Below are 16,188 nucleotides of genomic sequence, written 5' to 3'. Positions count from 1 at the left end.
ATCCTTCTTTATCCGTATTCAAGCGTGTTCTGTCAAAGAATAAAATTTCTATTACTGGAAGACCTTCAGTGGACTTTTTTTGTTCCAACTGTGCTCTTGCAAAAAGTCATAAGCAATCCTTCAGTTCTACTAGTTCTCATTCTTCTTCAAGTTTAGAACTTTTACATTGTGATCTTTGGGGCCCTGCTCCTGTTATGTCAGCAAGTGGTTATAGGTACTATCTGTTACTTGCGGATGACTATAGTAAATACAGTTGGTTCTTTCCATTAAAGTCCAAGTCTGAAGTGTATTCTGTAATAGTTGAGTTCAAGAGTTATGTAGAAAATCTCTTGGTAATAAAATCAAAGTTCTTCGTTCTGATTCAGGGGGTGAATTTACTAGTACTGCACTACAGAATTTTCTCCACACTCATGGTATTATTCATCAATTTAGTTGTCCACACACACCTGAACAGAATGGTTGTGCTGAACGGAAACATCGTCATCTTGTAGAGACTGCTCGTACCCTTTTGGTTGCTTCTAATGTACCTCATGTTTTCTGGGTAGAAGCTTTTTCCACTGCTATATACTTGATTAATCGACTTCCAATTTATGGCATATTGCAATCTCCATGGGAGTTACTATTTCATATTTTACCTGATTACAGTCGCCTCAAAGTATTTGGTTGCAGCTGTTTTCCATGGCTTAAGCCTTACACAACCTCCAAACTGGACAGTAAAAGTAAATAATGTGTGTTCTTGGGGTACAGTCTTCAACATAAGGGATACCGATGCTTAGATCCTTTAACGCAGTGGGTCTATATATCTCGCCATGTTGTTTTTGATGAATCAACATTTCCATTTTAGCATTCTCAACCATTGTCCAAGTGTGATTCTCGGATAAATGCAGCCTCTCCAATTGTTCCCTCCATGGACTTGCAGTTTACTATTCCTAAGAGTACATCCCCTCATCTTTCTGCACCTGTCTCATCAGTTAATCATGGTGTGTCCTCTGCTGACTTGCACACCCATAATGCTCCTACCCCGCATGCTCTCAATCCTTCTTCACATGTTGCTCCTGTTCATCCACGTACTGCCACTACTGACACACATGCTGCTACTACTGATCATTCACCTATTGCACCTATTGACTCACATGCCACTACTGTTGACTCACATGCCCCTACTGTTGACTCATATGCAGCTCTGGTTCCTCATGTTTCTGCTACTGTGCACAATAGTCATCCTATGACTACACGGTCAAAAGCAGGAATTTTCAAACCCAAAGCATTCTCGGCAACCAACCATCCTCTTCCCTCTTCCATTGAGTTCGTCCCCAATACTTATTTGCAGGCTTCTAAGCATGCTCACTGGAGAACTGCCATGCAAGAAGAGTTTAATGCTTTGCAATCTACAGGCACTTGGGTTCTTGTCCCTTCTTCTCCTCTTCCGAATGTTGTTGGTTGTAAATGGGTTTTCCAGATTAAGAAACATCCTGATGGTTCTATTGATCGATACAAGGCTCGGCTTGTTGCCAAAGGTTTTCACCAACAAGAGGGCATTGACTATAAGGAAACTTTCAGCCCTGTAGCCAAGCCTGTTTCAATTCGTATACTATTGTCTCTTGCTGCTCAGTTTAATTGGTTTTTAAACCAGTTAGATATTAGTAATGCTTTCTTGCATGGGGATTTACAAGAAGATGTTTTTATGCAACAGCCTCCTGGGTTCAGTGATCCCTCATTTCCCAATCATGTTTGCAAGCTTAAAAAATCCCTCTATGGTCTTAAACAAGCTCCCAGGGCTTGGTTTGGCAAATTATTTCAAGTGTTGCGCTCCTTTGGTTTTGAGCAGTCCTCTTCAGATGCTTCTCTGTTTGTTTTACAAGCTCCAACCTTGGTTATCATTCTTGTATATGTTGACGATATCTTAGTCACTGGCCCCAATGCTAATCTTTGTCAACATTTTATCAACAAACTGAGCATTGTCTTTCTAGTTAAAGATCTGGGCTCCTTACACTATTTTTTGGGTCTTGAAGTGCACAGATCTTCTGAGGGTATATTTTTACCTCAAGGAAAATATTTACTTGATCTCCTTCAAAAGACCAACATGGATGGCGCCAAACCCTGTTCCACTCCCTTAGGGACGGCCAAACTTGATCATACAGGTTTACTTTTGTCTAATCCCATAGAGTATCGATCCTTAGTGGGTGCCTTGCAATGTCTCACCTGGACACGACCAGACATATCCTTTGCAGTGAATCAAGTATGTTAATTCATGCATGCTCCACGAGATTCTCATCTTCAAGCTACTAAAAGAATTCTCAAGTTTTTGAAAGGTACTATTACCCATGGATTATGGTTTAAACCAGGAAACCTTCATCTTATAGCATATTCAGATGCTGATTGGGCAGGGTGTACCTTTGACAGAAGGTCCACCAGTGGCTACTGCGTCTTTTTTGGTTCTAATTTGATCAGTTGGAGTGCCCAGAAACAGTCAACGATTGCACGCTCATCTACTGAAGCTGAATACCGGTCTTTAGCTTACATATCGGCCGAAATCACATGGATCTGTAAAGTTTTCAGAGATATCGGTTTTTCACTACCTCAGATTCCTCATCTTTGGTGTGATAATATCTCTGCAATCTCTTTAGCTTCTAATCCTATTTTCCATGCCCGAACTAAACATATTGAAATTGACTATCATTACATCCGTGAACTTGTTCTTGCTCATCTTATCAAGCTTCAGTATGTTTGTAGTCAAGATCAATTGGCCGACATTCATACCAAATCTCTGTCCCGGCAGCGATTTTTCTATCTTCAATCGAAGCTGTCTCTTGGTCCTTTTGATGCTTCCAAGTTCAGCTTGAGGGGGTGTAAAGAAGCCAATATTCAGTCATCGAAGTGTTGATAAATACTAATTGTAGTTTGTTTGGTTAGTCTGTAACTTGTTAGTTTTGTTAAGGGCATAAATGTAATATGTCAGAATGCCCACACCCATAAATAACAAACTCTGTGTAATTATTCAGTGTGTTGAATAACAAGAAATCATTCCCTTTCTATATATTGAAAGTTACTGTATTACATTGATCTTGAGGTGTTCTAAAATCTAGTGGAGGGATCACTTTTTCAAGATATTACAAGAAACCTTCCACACAAAGGTTTCATTATTATCAAGTATAGCTGTGAAATCTAGCTACAGAGACTTTACGTTGTTTACTGTCAGTAGATGTGAAATCACCCAGCTTTAGATTAATCAATCGGAGGTTGTGGTTGCGAGCTTCATCCGGAGAGTTGCAGCGGCGGCACGCTCTTGTTCTAAACAGTGAAGATGGCCGTCCACTAGAAAAATATAGACAAGTCCTCGATTAGATCAAGTATCAGCAATGTTACGAGCACAACTAACGTATGAAATGAATGCCGAGTATCAGTAACAAGCCTGATGAAGCTGTAGAGACTTCTAAATGAAAGACTGTTTAAAGAGCCGTATATTGAGCAGGAGTAGACATATCAAGTTACAGAAGTGGGAAACTAGCTCCACTTGAACATGGAGTTACATATACAACAGTCCAGAACTAGTTAAATGATTATAGGTGCTGAAGGAGGCAAGGGAATATATGCATTCACATGCAGTTTTGAATATGACTGATAATGAAAGCGAAACGTAGGGCGAAAAGTGGAAGAAACTATTAAGGGATCTTAAAGCCAAAGTGAAACCTGCTATCATTTAGAGTATGGGCCTCATTTGGTAGATGATTGAATTGGGATGGATAAACCACTAATTTAAGGGTACATTGAACAAAGAACTAAAAAAATGTGTGCAATTTAGAGTTAGAAGTCACTCGTGAAGAAACTCCCACCCCCTCCCTCCAACCCACTAAGGGGAGTTATTGTTCACTTTGGGGATTGAATTTCTTATAGCATAGGGGGCTTTTTAGGGGTGGAATTGCTCTCAACAAGGCAGCACATGCTGCATTGATGGCTCATGGAAGAAACTATACAAGTGGTTGTCAAGATACTTCTACTTAGATCATGTAATTGTAAACTTGGATGGATCAATGTTAAAATGCAATATGCAGGATTGATATATCATTCAATCCTGGTTCTTCACAACAAAAATCAAAACACAACAAACTGAGAAAAATAGACAGAGTATTTGTACAAAATCTCGCATGAGGAAAAAACCCTCCAAACAGGAGAAAAAAAAACCTCAAGGCACATAACTAATTTCACTAAAAATTTAAGGGCTTATACAAGACTCAATTGATACTTACTTACACCACAAAAGAGCTTGATCAAATATTCTTGTCTTGTAGAACGCACCCTCTTCACCTTCTCTTGGATGAATACCGATTCACGCAGGTTGATGATCTTTCTCATAGGCAAAGCTTACACAATGTTCCATGATATATGAATGATGTGTTATGCTCTCATACTATCACCTAGATAAATCTAAGAACCGAACAGTCTTTTGGCTCTCCCCCTTGACCTTATAAAACAATCTCACGATTTTTATTAGAGTGCAAAAGGTGTCGTGTAAAACTCCCAGCACAACCCTTTATACACTAGGTTAACTCTTTTACCTAATAAACAAATAGATTTGCCTTATTTAAACCTCTTCCTTATTTAAGACTCTACGCAGATTTGTATAGACTTCTAGAATCCCACACCAAATCAATCTTTAATAGGGAAAACAAATCATTTATGAATGCAAATGAATCTTACCATAAAAGAGCTTTGCCGTGTAACATTAGTCAATCATGCTCCTCATTTAACGCAAGCTCCAACCTTTGCATGTTACAATTAATCCTAAAACTAGGAATAACCAACTTACAGACTCTTTACATTTGCTAGGAAATAGCCAACTTAATTACACTTTCATATCAACATGCAAAGATGATAAGAGAAGAAAGCGAGAAGCTAACCTATTCATTTGGATATGTGCAGCGTCAAACAATATACTTATATGCCTCGAGCTTATTCACCACAAACAATTACTTGTCCCTTGCGCAGTATGGAACTTTATTAACACATAAAGGAAATGAATTTAATCCATGAGACACAACTTAGCGGTTGAAATTGGCACAACTATTCTAAGCACAGGCTTAAAAGGCAAAACCAGAGCTGCACTTCTTAGAAACTCTTACCTGTCTTTGTAACACTTGCAAACTACACATTCATAACATATTTACCACCACTAGCCCATTGAAAGTCATCAGCTTTAAAAATAACATCAACATATTCTTAATGTGATCCTCTACATGATTCTGCGAAGTTATATGCGTCGAAAGACAAAACAAATGTTTGTACATTGTAAGGTTTGATTCCAATTAAACAAACACGTCTCTAACGCAAAAGGCATCCAGATTACATGTATTGCATTACAATTATCTCAAGCGGCCTACACCACACTTAAGATATTTCAAACATAATTTTTTTCATATAAATAAAACATCCCATCTTAACAATAACCGAGATTGTGATATTTGGATCAAGAATGCTTAACAAGGTCCTCTTCAATATCATCTCATATTCCCTTTCCCTTTTTTCTATATCATACAACAAAATTTTCAAATTTAGACGGAAATAACAAAATCCGCCACTCTACTAACACAGTATCCAGTCCCAAATAATAATACAAGTGTAGTAGCAAAATGTCACCACTCTGGCCTGTTTTTGGCCAACTCTCATAATCTGTGGCAATTCATGCTGCATTCAAATGTGATAACTGTTAGAGTAAGCTGAAAATGGTTCACTGTGAGCTCTGACTTCACAGATTCACGCAGAATTTAGATGAAATACTAGTACAGGAATAAAGGATGATGATAGAGAGGGAGAGAGAGAGAGAGAGAGAGAGAGAGAGAGAGAGAGAGAGCAACAAAGAATATGACTATGAGATTTTCATTCACCATGACATTTGCTAGAGAAAGAGTGAAGGAATACCACTCTACTTCTAACGGTTATACACTTTTGGCAGTATTCAAAATATCAAGGCAACCTCAGCCTTCCATCATACACCCTATGAGATGTAGACACTTGGCACCTTACTTACTTAAGACCAATGAGACTCAAATAAGAAAGATACAACCAAATCAGCACTTAGCTAATTATTCTAGCAATATGAGCTAGAATTACAACTGCCACATTAGATCACAATTTACACACTAACAAACCCCTTTAAATTGTGAACTGATTTCACTCCAAGAAGTTCTTTGAGATAGGTGAATTGCTCTCTTGCTAATGCCTTTGTAAAGATATCAGCAACTTGCTCCTTTGTAGGACAGTGAACCAAAACAATCACTCCTTGATGCAATGCCTCCTTTATGAAATGATACCTCTTGTTTATATGCTTGGTTTTCTGATGAAAAATAGGATTCTTAGTGATAGCTATGGCTGAAGTATTGTCACAATTCATTGGTGGTGCAACAGATAACACCTCACCAAAGTCTTCCAGAACAAACCTTAGCCAAGTAGCATGTGATGTTGCCTCAGATGCACCAATATACTCTGCTTCAGACAGTGTTTAAAAAATTGGCCTAGGCGCTACACAGCTCAAATCGGGAGGCAAATTGAGAAGAGATAAGACAGGCACCTAAGAGTGCTAGGCGGCGACTGGGGTGCCTAGGCGAGCGCCAAAGACTTAGGCGGTCTAGGCATGGGTGAGAAAGAAGCAACGCTATGACTCTGTTTTAACTCTACAACTCCATGAAGAAAGCTGCTTTTCCAAGGAAGCAGAATACACTGAGCCACACCCACATGACAAAGCCTCATTTTTTTTTCAATTTTGTTTTTAATTGTTTTCCAATAAGGAAGCGCCACCTAACATCCTAATTAGTAAAAGCCTAACAAATATGGTTCTGATAGAAGAAAAAGCAAATATGGTTTCATAAGAAACAAAGCCCAGCCTTCCTTTATTTATTTGAAAACGAGGCCCACCAATTATTTATAACATCTATGGGTTTAAAAAATATTACAAAACCAACATTTACCCTAACATTTTGTACATAAATCCATATATATGTGTTCTTTTTCTTTCTATTTTTTAAGTGTACATAAGCACTTATATATATATATATATATATGTACAAATGGGGGCGGAATTAATGAAAATAATAACGATGATGACAATTATACCATGAACTGTTAAATGAAGTATTCACAGAATTATGTGAAATTTGATGAAGAGGATATCCTAGTTTAAATATGCCATGAAATCAACTGTTATAAACAAATAGAAAGAATTAAATAAATGATTGATCGGTGTTTACCTTGAATTTGAGATACTCGATGAATTGACTGTGAGTAAGAATTTTATGCCATTTAAAATCAGTTGTTATGAAAATATTTTTCATAATGAAAATAATGAATTCAAAATAATGATGCAGATATAATTTGAAAATAAGTTTTATTGCAAAATTTACGTTGGAACTTACAATGATTTACTGACGATTGAGTCAGTAAATGAGAAAGTAACTGATGAAAAGGATATTGGTGCACACAGGCATCCTTGATATTTGAAAATTAAAAGTGTTTACAAATTTTGAACTGGGATATTGATAAAGGCTTAAGCTTTGATTAAATAGACTGCTGATAATTGAAGCGAAAAATCCAGCTATGCTGTGAGCTAGAAAGATGCTAAAAGTAGATGACTATTAAATCACGCAGGCCATAATTGGGAAACAAAATAATGGATGAATAGTAAAAAGTAATTTTACTATTCATGAATAGTGTTTTGTCTGAAATCTGGAATGATGGCTACTGCTTTCGATGCTGGAAATGACATGTTTCCTATTGGGGTCACATACTTGATTATTATGTCTTCACATGGTTGAATTATTCAAATTTCAAATGGGTCTTGGGAATCCTGATAATATGATGTCTGAGTTTTCTGACTTGCTGAGTTGGCTGGATGGTGTGAGCATGCATCCAAAGCATCAAAATCTGAGTCTTCGTCATGGAGCAAAGCTGCTTTTGCCATTAGCTGTTGAGTTAGATCCTTGAGTTGAGATGATTTTTCTTTCTTCCTTAAACTTGTTGATTTGGATGACTTGGTTGTTCCTTTGAGGGATGATGAAGGACTAATGTCTGATAGATATTGTTCTGGAATGATTGGCAACACCATTGTTGATGGAGCTAGAATAGCTGGAACTGGATCGATGGGAAACTCAAAGAGGACCAGATTGATAATCTTCTGATTGTTGAATTTATCCCACCACTTGACTGATCTTGATCTGTAGACTTCATTGGTTTCAACTTCATAATTCCACTTTAAAATCCATCGGACTTTGTACTTGGCCATAAATAATAAGAAAAGTGTAATCCTGTAGTTGAATCAGCTTCTGTCAAATTTCTTTTGAAAGTTGGCTGATAGGGCTTGCATAAGTTCTTCTGGTAAAAGGATGGTTGTTAGGTTGTGGACTGACCACCATTTTGAGAACCATGCAGGGAAATTTAATCTGAAACTTTTGTCAAAATTGATAAACCATGAATAACTAAAGTCTTCTGTTTAATGGAGAAAAATGTTAGTCCATGCTTAAATATAATCAAAATAATTGTAATGGTTATTAGCAATAAGAACATGTTGTGTATGAAAGGGTTTGGTTTGGTAGAGGGGGAGTCCTCATTCTGATTCAGTTAGAAATTTTTCGATGTAAAGAGAATGATAAAGGATTTTGTTTTCATAGGTTTTGTTGTAAAGTGGTTTTACTGAAATAGATTCGGTCTCACTGAGAATGGCTTGATAATATTTAAGGGTTTTATGTGATTTAGTAGGCTGAAAATGGAAATTGGGAGGAAAAACTGTTTTGGCTATTTTTTTTTCTGGTGCTTATTCTTGATGAATGTTGAAAGGAATGCTGGAAAGGTATTCATTAGGGTTTTTCTTGACATATGGTGATGTTTTGGTATAACTGGCTGATTGAGATGATGAGAATTGATATGAAGAGATTGAATATGGATCATATTGGCTGACTAATGCAGTCTGGTAATTTGGACGAGGTGTTTGGTAATTTGACCTGAGGTTTCCTATTGTGGAACCTAGAGGGGTGAAATGGTTGGTAATGGCTAAAGCCGATGAGGAATCTGGGTTTGATTCTTATTTTACTAGGTGGTGATGGTACAGTGGTTGGAAGCTTTATCTGATCAATTCTTTTGTCTGTCATTCTCCCTCTGCAAAAATTCTCTGGTTAGGAAATCAGGGATGTAATTTTGGCTACCTTTAATATATTCAATTTCAAAAAAAAAATACTTAATATGGCTTGCCATCATGCAAAAATATGTTTGGATGCAATATTTTGAACATCTTTTTGTGAAACATGTTTTGCAAATTTGCAACCCATTCTGATTAAAAACTTTTGATTTAATAAATCATCTTGAAATTTGCTAATGCATAATACTATAGATAATATTTCTTTCTTAGTAGTATTATAATTACTTTGTGCTGGATTTCATACTCCTGAATGGAAACGAACAATTTGTTCAGGAGATCAGGAAGAAATTGACTGTTTGAGAATACCTCTGTAACCAATTTCAGATGCATTAGTTTCAACAATTTTGAATGAATTGGGAGTTAAAATGCCAAGACAGGGCAAAGTCTTAACATGCGATTTGATTTGTTTGACAATGTGTTGTTTTCTATGCCAAAATGCGTTGGGGATATCCGAACAAATTTCATTAACAAGTTACTTTTGAAAATTGTCAATGCTTTCTAACAAAGATTTGTTTGTTAATTGTTCTTCAATTCTTTTGTAATTAATTTCTTCTTTTAAGAAATTAATCTGTTGTGGTTTTTTGGTAACTAAATTGATGGTTTTTTAGAAGCTATGTTTCTGTAATTGTCTTAATTTTTTGAGATCTATTCCATGCAGAATTCAAATGTGATTTTTTGTCCTAACATTCTAGTGTACCTTAAAATGATATAGGAGAGCTATGAAGGGGAAACCTAGAATGACTGGGTTTGAAATATTTTTGATTAAAAACAAATGAGGTTTTAAAACAAACATTGTTTTGACAGACATGGGCTTTTGGAATTTCATATTTTAATTGCATTGGTGACTAGTTTGCAGCATTAAGTATTTATGTTGAATTGTGAAAGTACTTAGCAGGAATTAATCATTCTTGAATACAATTCAAGTCTGCCCCTGAATCAATCAAAGCAATTGTTTAGAAGCAATTGCTTTGATTGATTCAAGAGCAAACTTGAATTGTTTCTAAGTAAATAATAATTGAAGATTTTCACTTAGAAACAATTGCTTTGATTGATTCAGGAGAAGACTTGAATTGTATTCAAGAATGATTAATTCTTACAAAGTACTTTCACAAAACAACAGAAATACTTAGTGCTGTAAACCAGTTGCCAATGCAATTAACATATGAAATTCCAAAAGCCCATGTCTACCAAAACAATGTTTGTTTTAAAACCTCATTTGTTTTAATCAAAAATATTTCAGACCTAGTCATTCTAGGTCTTCCCTTCATAGCTCTCCTATATCCTTTTAAGATACACTATAATCGTATTACCACCAGAATGTTGGGACAAAAAATCACATTTGAGTTCTACACGGAAACAGATCTCAAAATATTATGACAATTATAGAAAGATATCATCTCAAAAACAATCAATTTAGTTACCAAAAAATCACAACAGATTAATTTCTTAAAAGAAGAAATTAATTACAAAAGAATTGAAGAACAATTAACAAACAAATCTTTGTTACAAAGCATTGACAATTTTCAAAAGAAACTTGTTAATGAAATTTGTTTGGATATCCCCAACGCCTTTTGGTATAGAAAACAACACATTGTCAAACTTCCTTACAATAAGGATTTTGATGAAAAGAAAATACCTACCAAAGCCAGACCAATTCAAATGAGTCAAGAAATCATGGAATTCTACAAAACAAAAATTCAAGAACTTCTCAATAAAGGGATAATTAGAAAAAGTAAATCACCATGGTCATGTCCTACTTTCTATGTTCGAAAGAATGCAGAATTAGAACAAGGAACCCCTAGGTTAGTCATCAATTACAAACCTCTTAATGAAGTCTTAGAATGGATACGATATCCAATTCTTAACAAAAAAAAAGATTTAATCAAGAGACTCAGTCAGGCAATAATTTTCTCAAAATTCGACATGAAGTTTGGATTTTGGTAAATTCAAATTTATGAGGATGATAAATACAAAACAGCATTTGTCACTTCTTTTGGTCATTATGAATGAATGCAATGCCATTCAGCCTTAAGAATGCACCCAATGAATTTCAGAATATCATGAATGAAATATTTAATTAATACAGTTATTTCTCAATTGTTTACATTAATAATGTCCTCATTTATCCAAATCGATAGATGAACATTGGAAACACTTAAACATGTTTGCTATGATAATTAAGTCAAATAGATTAGTTGTCTCAGCAACCAAGATTAAGTTATTTCAAACCAAAATCAAGTTCTTAGGATACAATATCCACCAGTCAACCATTCAACCAATAGATAGAGTAATCCAATTTGTAGATAAGTTTCCAGATGAAATCACTAACAAAACCTAGTTATAGAGATTTCTAGGATCTTAAATTATATTGCAAAATTTTAACCCCATCTTCGACAGCAATGCAAACCCTTGTTTGATCATCTAAAAGAAAATCCTCACCATGGTCCAATATTCATACTTCCATAGTCAAACAAATCAAATCACATGGTAGACTTTGCCCTGTCTTGGCATTCCAACTCCTAATTCATTCAAAATTGTTGAAACTAATGCCTCTGAAATTGGTTACGGAAGTATTCTCAAACAGTCAATTTCTTCCATATCTCCTGAACAAATTGTTCGTTTCCATTTAGGAGTATGGAATCTAACACAAAGTAATTATAGTACTATTAAGAAAGAAATATTATCTATAGTATTATGCATTAGCAAATTTCAAGATGATTTATTAAATCAAAAGTTTTTAATCAGCGTTGATTGCAAATCTAAAAAACATGTTTTACAAAAAATGTTCAAAATATTGCATCCATATAGATTTTTTCATGATAGCAAGCCTATATTAAGTATTTTTTATTTTGAAATTAAATATATTAAAGGCAGCAAAAGTTGTATCCTAATTTTCTAACCAGAGAATTTTTGCAGGGGAAGAATGATAGACAAAAGAACTAATCAAAGAAGGCTAGAAGCCATTCTACCACCACCACCAGTAAAACAAGAATCAAACCCAAATTCCTCATCGGCCTTAACCATTACCAACTGTTTCACCCCTAGGTTCCACAAAAGGAAACCTCAGGTCAAACTACCAGACACCCTGTCCAAATTACCAAACGGCATTAGTTAGCCAATATAATCCATATTCAATTTCATCATGTCAATTTTCACCATCTCAATCAACCAGTTACACTAAAACATCACCATATGTCAATAAAAACCTCGATGAGTACCTTTTCAACATCCATCAAGAACAAGCACCAGAAAAAATAGCTAAAACAATTTTTCCTCCCAACCTCATTATCAACCTACTGAATCACATAAACCCTCAAATATTATTAAGTCATTCTTAATAAGACCGAATCCATTTCAGTCAAACCTCTCTACAACAAAATCCTTTACCATTCCCTTTACATTAGAAAATTTCTAGCTGAATCAGAATGAGGACTCTCCTCTACCAAACCAAACCCTTCATACACAGAATGTTCTCATTCCTAATAACCATTACAATTATTTTGATTATATTCAAGCATAGACTAACATTTTTCTCCATTAAACAGAAGACTTTAATCATTCATGGTTTATCAATTTTGACAAAAGTTTCAGATTAATATTTCCCTGCATGGTTCCCAAAATGGTGGTCAGTCTACGACCTAACAACCAGCCTCTTACCAGAAGAACTCATACAAGCCCTATCAGCCAACTTTCAAAAGAAATTTGACAGAAGCCAATTCAACTACAGGATTACACTTCTCCCATTATTTATGGCCAAGTACAAAGTCCCATGAATTTTAAAGTGGAATTATGAAGTTGAAACCAGTGAAGTCTACAGATCAAGATCAGTCAAGTGGTGAGATAAATTCAACCATCAGAAGATCATTAATCTGGTCCTCTTTGAATTTCTCATCGATCCAGTTCCAACTATTCCAACTCCATCAACAATGGCGTTGCCAATAACTTCAAAACAATCTCTATCAGACATTAGTCCTTCATCATCTCTCAAAGGGACAACCAAGTCATCCAAGTCAACACGCTCAAAGAAGAAAGAAAAATCATCTCAGCTCAAAGATTTAGCTCAACAATTAATGGTAGAAGCAGCTTTGCTTCATGACAAAGACTCAGACTCTGATGTTTCGGACGCATCCTCACAACATCTAGCCAACTCAGCAAGTTAGACAACATACTATCAGGATTCCCAAGTCCCATTTGAAATTTGAATAATTCAATCATGTGAAGACACAGTAATCAGGCATGTAACCCCAATAGGAAACATATCATTTCTAGTACTGAAAGCAATAGCCATCATTCCAGATTCCAGACAAAATACTATTCATGAATAGTAAAATTATTTTTTATTATTCATCCATCATGCTGTTCCCCAATTATGACCGCATGATTCAACAGTCATTAATAATCATCTGCTTTTATCATCTTTCTAGCTCACAATACAATAGGATTTTCCGTTTCAATCATCAGTAATCTATTTAATCAAAGCTCAAGCCTCATTTATAGGAGACTGAAACTTTTGCGCATTCTCATTTCAGAACAAAAGCAATATTCAGCTATAAATATCCCAGTTCAAAATTTGTAAACACTTTTAATTTTCAAATATCAAGGATGCCTGCATGCACCAATATCTTTTTCATCAGTTATTTTCTCATTTACTAACTCAATCGTCAGTAAATCAATTGTAAGTTCCAACGTAAGTTTTGCAATAAAACTTATTTTCAAATTATATTTGCATCATTATTTTGAATTCATTATTTTCATTATGAAGAATATTTTCATAACAACTGATTTTGAATGGCATAGAATTCTTACTCACAGTTAATTCATCGAGTATCTCAAATTCAAGGTAAATACCGATCAATCATTTATTCAATTCTTTCTATTTGTTTATAACAATTGGTTTCATGGTATCTTCAACCTGGGTTATCCTCCACATCAAATTTCACATAATTCCATGAATACTTCATTTAAAAGTTCATTCAATCCTAATCATCATTGCCCTTGGTATAAATACATACATACATACATACATACATACATACATACATACATACATAGGCCCCTTCCCAAGAGGGGTCCCTATTTTTTTTTTTTTTTAATGGGGATACCCTCTTGACCGTTATATTTGGCTTTAATGAAATTCTATGGTTAAGATTAAATCACAAGCCACAGAATTTCGTTAAAGCCAAATCTAATGGTCAAGAGGGGATCCCGATTTTTTTTTTTTTAAATGGGGATCCCTCTTGGGAAGGGATTCCTATATATAGTAAATTTATTTAATTGAAAAGGAGGGTTGCAACAAAACGTCTTAATTGAAATCTAGGATGCTAAAGATAAGTATCTTACATTACTATATTTTCTTATTTTCCTCCTATTTTGCATTTTATGTGGTTTTTGAACTTCATGTGCATGTGTTATCCTAGAATGCTCTTCACTATGGTTATATGACATATATGCTTAATGTGTTTTTAAATTTTGGACTTGTTAGATACTCTTTTTGCATTTTATCATTATTTTATTATCTTATCTATGGATTTCAAACAAGTATAATTTTTTGTAAGTGTCAATATGCACTTATTTACAAGATATGCAAGAATTTTACCTAAATCCGCCTAGACGTCAACCCCTTCCTAGCTGCCTAGGCGCTAGCCCGCCGCCCGACTAGCGCCTAGCGTTTTTTAGAACCTTGGCTTCAAATAAAGCAACACATTGTTCCTTAACTGAAGCCTAAGAGAAAACTCCACTCCCGAAGGTAAAAGCATACCCATAAAGTTATATTAACTGAAGCCCAAGAGAAAACTCCACTCCCGAAGGTAAAAGCATACCCATAAAGTTTTCTCACAAGTTTACAATCCTGAGTCCAAATTTCTTCAACAAAGATGAAGCATACTTTATCTGGTGTATGAAAATGCATTCTTCAAATTACTCTTATACCAAGAAAATGATGTAGAAGTCCCAGATCAGTCATCTCATATTTATGCATCATATTAGCTTTGAATTTATCCATTAAATCTTGACAGCTTCCAGTGTAGATTATATCATCAACATAGATAGGCATTAAAATCATATATGAGTCTCCTCTACACTTGGTATATAATGTTGCCTCACTGCTACTCCTTTTGAAACCACACTATGCAAAGTATGAATCAATCTCTCCATACCAGGCCCTAAGTGCCTACTTCAAACCATACAAAGCTTTGTGTAGTTTGTAAACCTTATCCTCATCTTCTTGCACAATGAACCCATATGGTTGATCTACATACACCTCATCTTCAAGTACACCATTTAACAAAAGCTAATTTCACATCCATCTGAAATAACTTTTACTTGTTCTTTACAGCCAGTGCAATCAAAGTTCTTATTATGTCTAACCTTGCAACAGGTGCAAAGGTTTACACCCATTTTACCCCAATCATAGGTTTATCAAATGGTCTCCTTACCAATTCCTATGTCTGATTATTCTCAATCATACATATTTCATCATGACCAAGTATTAATCCAACAGTTATAAACAGGGGGTCCCTTTAAAGTTATATTAATATCTTCATGCTTCATCCTGTGCAGCCTTATCATAGCATTCTGGTTTAATGATACACAAATGGCATCTTTCATAAAGCTCATTTAAGTTTCTATATCTCAGTGGAGTATTATCATACTGAGGTATAGAAACAGAACTAGTTGATTCACCAAAGACATTAGCTGGAGAACCTTCAATTTGGATTTGAGAACATTCAGATATAACATGTTCCATAGAGTCTGAACCTTCATCAACTTCATTCATTTTTAGAGATTCATTTGCAGAAAATGGGATGCACACTTCCTTGACTTTATGTTTCTCCCAGTCTTATTTGCCATTCTCATCAAAGATCACATCCCTTGAGAGTATCACCTTCTGTGTTTCAAGGTTAAACACTCTATATCCTTTTTCACAAGTACCATGTCCAATGAGGATACCAGTGACACTAGTTTCTTCTAGTTTATGCCTTAAAATTTCTTGGAATGAGGGAATAAAA

This window comes from the organism of the source record quoted next, unplaced genomic scaffold, assembly GCF_019419815.1.
Source record: "Pyrus x bretschneideri cultivar Hongxiangsu unplaced genomic scaffold, Pyrus_bretschneideri_v1 Contig15, whole genome shotgun sequence".
Classification (NCBI taxonomy): domain Eukaryota; kingdom Viridiplantae; phylum Streptophyta; class Magnoliopsida; order Rosales; family Rosaceae; genus Pyrus; species Pyrus x bretschneideri.
The sequence above is the reverse complement of the archived record's forward strand: the minus strand, read 5'-3'. Positions refer to the sequence as shown.